Here is a 4,971-nt window from a genome sequence, read left to right as displayed (position 1 = left end):
TCCCAATCACAAGTCCAGCATCTGGCTCCCAGAGGGTCCTCAGTACATGCTGTTGAGCCAGTGAACAAGTTGATGAAGGCTGTGGGATAAGGATTATAATTCCTCCTGACACAGGTGGGGACAATGAGGCCAAGAGAAATCTGAAGGAATTGTCTGAATCAGGTCTGGACCTAGGTCTTGACCCCCAAAGCCCTCCGGCAAGAGCTCCCCTTTGGCCCCCTTTCTAAACTTGGCATTCCTCGAGTTTTCAGCAAGAGCATCCCTTTGAACCATACTTGGGGGGCATGAGGCAGGCAGCAAGGGGTGGTTGAAATTCCCTCTCCTGGTGACCAGGAGGCCTGGCAGACCACAGCTGTTTCCTGCCCCTGCAGGGACATGGGCCAGGCACTGGCGCTCAAGGCTTAGCTGCCAAAGGAATTGAAGATCCCGAGGAGAAGAAAATATCCAAATATCCAAGAAACCCCTCAGGACCAGACCCTTTTCTGATCATCCCCTCAGAGCATTTCTGTGCTAATAGTAACGATTTCTTTGTAATGGACTGGACTTTTTTTGTTTTATTTTATTTATTTAAATGCTCCTGAGGACATTTTTTGTAGCTCTTTTTAGAGAGAGAGGAATGGATGGAGGTTTGGGGGAAAGAGAGGAGGGGGAGAGAGAGAGACATTGACATGAGAGGGAAACACAGATCAATTGCCTTCTTGTACATGCTGGGCGGGGGATGGAAACCAAAACCTGGGGGTGATTTCTGACCAGAGATCGAACCTGCGACTTTTCCATCTGCAAGATGAGTGTCCAGGGCTGGACTTTTTAATTTGTATCCTTCTTTTAAAAACCAAGGCATCGCTTCTCAGCCTTTCGGCTAAGATCAAGTGTAGTATCTGTTTTTATCAGTTTAAAAGCCAAGGCAGATAAACCTCCATGCAATTAGGTGATGTTTGAAAATGGAAAAAAATTGGAAATGATCTCAGGTTTACAGGAAAGTTACAAAAATTATTCAAATAATTGCTGTGTACCCTTTACCCAGATTCCCTCGAAGTTGCTCCTTCACTACATTCACTTTATCGTGTGTGTGTGCAGACAGCTTCTTCCTTCCGAGCCATCCGCCTGTCAGTTTTGGACATAAATGTCCCTTTGCTTTTACTATATCAGTGTGTAGTTCCTCTAAACCAGGAAAGTTTCATATAACCGTAATTGCAGTAGAATTTTCGAAATCAGATAACTAGCATTCATACAGCAGTATCATCTAATTTACAAATCTTATTCTTCCCCATTCCTTATTTCTGGGGTCGCCTCCCAAGGAATCTGCTTGCCTCTAAGGCCTTGTCTTAAATTCTGGTTTTGGGGGAATTCAAACAAAGGCAACAGCTCATTGGAGCTTTGCAAATGTCTGGTAAGTCCCTCATTCCTTCGACCCAGCTTCCAGCCCCAGGCTCGCTGACTCTGCCCCTCAGACCCTTCCCTTCTAATTTTCATCCTCTGGATGTGGTCCGACGGGGGCGCCACACCTCAGGTAGGGCGTGACCCTTGAATCTCCCTGGTGGGCCCTGGACTTCGCCTTTCCACTTGAACCTTGAAGCCATTACCCAAGCTCAGGTCTCCTGCTCTCCCAAAATGACTATTAAAAGTGTCCTAAACTGCCTTCTGTCCTGAATCTCTTTCCTTCGATCTGTTTTACACAAAGGCTTCTCAACGTACAATTCTATTTTTCTGTTTCCAATCTGCTGAAAGCACCTTTCCACCCACAGGGTGAAGCCTCATTCTGCAGCCTGGCACACGGGTCTCTGGCAAACCTCTGCAGCCTCCCCTTGTCAGTTTTGTGTCTTCCAGGGCTCCCAGGTGCCTGCAGCTCCCAAACACACCAGCCTGCCTCTGGTCCCAGACCTTTCCCTCTGCCAGTCTCTCTGCCAGGAAAGTGTATCTACCCCAGTGGGCACAAAAAAAATTGCTTTTTACCTTCAACTTTCATCTCAAGGATCACTGCTCTGGGGAGCCCCTGGTCATGTCTTCCCTTGCTTATTTCTCGCATAACATTGACTGCCCTGAACTGAAACTGCTTCTGCATTTATCTAGACTGGAGCTCCTTAAGGGTAGTGGGCCTGGTCTTGTTTACACAGCATCCCTCAAGCTTAGCACTGAGATCGGCTCAGATGAGCCCCTGGGACATGTTTGCAGGATGAATTAGAATGGCAGTCTTTCTGGCCCAGCACGAAGATCCGGACTTCTTTCATTCAAACCCGCATACCTAAGTTTTACGCTCATTGGTTTACTAAGAAGAGGTCTGGGGGCTGGAGGAGCCACGTAGAGAGAAGGGAAGACTCAGTCACATTGGTCGAATTTGGGCGGAACATTTGGTTGTCATTTTCTTCCCCCCATATTTCTCCAATCTTCACATTTGCTTCCTTTCCAACTGTTCTGGCCCCAGCCATGGGTGCCTGCTTCTCCTGGATTCCTGAGCTTCCCAAACAAACTCCCCGTTAATGCTTGTCTAATGCAAATGTTGAATGGCCTACGTGGATGCTATTAAAATAATGAATGCAGAGGGGGATAGATGAACAAGGCTGGGAATCGATCTTGGACCCCTGATGAGATCATTAAGAACTGGGGGAAGGGGTGGAAGCATCACTCGCACAGGTTGAGATCCCCCCAGTGCCCCTTCCCCCTCCATCAACTCCTTTTTCCCCCTTCCCTTCTCCCCTTTGATTTATGAGCGGGCCACCTCTCCCTCCCCCATCCATTACCCTCCATGCAGCACTAACTCACCATGGAAAATCTATTTGAGTCAAATGGAATTTTTATCTTTGCCTGGGAATTAATGCATTTTGTACAAGATATTTTAATCATGCTTTCCTGGTGGCAAGAATTATTGCATAAAAACTATCTGCTCCAAAGACTCAGTCAGATGCCACATAGATGATGGACCTTGGCTCCTGGATGGGGGACACGTGGCAAGGAGTCTGGACTGGTGGCACCTGAGGACTAGATATTGAGGAGGGAAGAGGAGGCTGCATGGAGTGGGTTTGGGCTGGGGGATGGAGAGCTCCTTACACTCTTCGAAGCCATTGCCTCTTTGATTATTGTCAATATGTTCTTCTTGGAATCGAGTTCTCACATTCTCATAAAAATAAAGGTGTAAATTCTGACTATTTGATTCAGTTAAAAAGCGACTGAGGAGGCAGCATGATATGGGGAGAAGGACCACAACTGCATAGGCCTGAATTTTATCTGTGCCATTTTCTAGCAGTGTGCGGGGGCTAACCCCTGATCTGCAGGAAAGCGGCAATGACCTTGGTTACTACCTCCTTGTCATGTTATGAGGATTAAGTGAAAAAATATGCATAAAACTGCACAGCTCCTGTCTGGCACACAGTAAGTCCTCCATAAATTCTAGCCTTCCTTTGCTTTAGTCTTTCCTTCCTCATTTGCTGCTGAAGATAGGTCCTTTTTTTTTTACTTTAAATAACTTTTTATTTTTCAATTACAGTTGACATACACTATTATATTAGTTTCAGGTGCACAACCCAGTGATTAGACATTCTATAAGTTACTAAGCGTAGGTCAGTTTTTAATGTTGTCACTTTCTAGCAGCCAGGCACATGGTAGGTATTGTGTAAATACATGCTGAGCGAAAGAATCATTTACTTCTTGGGTCGTTGACAAACTCAGCTACTTCTCTGGCTTCTGGAGATAAAAATTCTGCCAACCAGACTTTCCAAGTGGGCCACGGATTTGTTGTTCTCTTTGCAGCCGGCCGCAGCCATTCTCCATTATGTCACCTTACTTCCATTTAATTCTTTTATTATCTGGCATTTTCTTTTAAAATCGCTTGTTCCCTCGTTGCCTGCCCCTTCCACTGAATTAGAAGCTTCAGGATGGCCTGTGTCTTTCTCATGCACCATTGTATCGCTAGGGCTTGGCACATAGTGGGTACTTAATAAAATATTTATTGAATATATTCATAAATAAGTGAATGAATAGAATAAATACGACGGTTGTTTCCTATGTTGATCCCTGCTTGATTGTACAGGTGGCAGGAAAGCAATACTGTGTCAGTGTCTTTGCAGAATAACGTGTACAAAGGACTTAAAACTACAGCCAAAGAGCATGGGAAGGGGGGCGGCTGCAGGGGACACTAGTGGAAGGAGGTGCCCTGTGCTCCCAAGTAAGATCTCCAAACATTGCAAAAACCTGCTCTTCTCTTCTCTACCTTGATCTGGGAGGAAAAGAGGGTGGTTTGGTTTGTGAAGACCAGCTTCTTAGCGGGAGCAGGAGGAAGGGAGGGGCTGCCCTCTGGGAGCAAGGGAGGAGTGGGTGCCGCAGAGGCCTTCCCGAGAGGGGTGCCCTCCCCACCAGCTCTGTGAGGATGCGAAGGAGGGGGCGCTCTTCTCCCAGCTGCCCCTGGCTGATGGCTGAAGGGGAGGAAGCCTGTGCTGGAGTGAGGGGAGTGAGCGCCCCTCCCTGCACTGGCGGGAGCTGGTAGAAGGGGTGGCTGCCGAGGCTAGGGCGAGAGGTGGCAGGGAGCCCTCTCACAGATGGGTGCAACTTCCAGAGTCACAAAAGCTCGGGCCAGAGACTCTCCTTGGCTCACAGGGGCTCAGGTCCTCAGGGCTGATGGGCTCAAGGGTGGAGTATCGGCTGTTCTGACTCTATCCCCGTGCTGCGAATTGCTGTGGAGGACAGCCCTGGCCCGCCTGTTAGTGGGGTGGGAGGGGAGGGCCGCAGGAGGCGCAATGGGCTGCATGTGCTTATTCATCCGTTCCGCCACTCGGTCAACTCATTCCCCCGATGAACTTTGTCTGAGCCCCTCCATAGTGCCAGTCACCGTGTCCGGCCCAGGAGTTCAGTACTCCTGGGAGTACTGAAGGCAGACATGGTGTTATTACATTACGAAACTTATAGTCTAAGGAAGAAAAACACTTATAAGGTAAACACACACATAAGTAAATAATCACCACTGTGACCTGGTAGGTAGGA

General features: G+C 47.9%; 1 pseudogene; it reads left to right on the top strand.

The window, feature by feature from the left end:
• The first annotated feature begins 839 nt into the window (after positions 1-839).
• LOC114507210 lies at positions 840-1,018 on the top strand (annotated as a pseudogene).
• The last annotated feature ends 3,953 nt before the right edge of the window (positions 1,019-4,971 follow it).

The sequence above is a fragment of the Phyllostomus discolor genome, chromosome 9, assembly GCF_004126475.2.
Source record: "Phyllostomus discolor isolate MPI-MPIP mPhyDis1 chromosome 9, mPhyDis1.pri.v3, whole genome shotgun sequence".
Taxonomy (NCBI): Eukaryota; Metazoa; Chordata; class Mammalia; order Chiroptera; family Phyllostomidae; genus Phyllostomus; species Phyllostomus discolor.
This window is presented reverse-complemented; position numbering and strand designations above follow the sequence as displayed.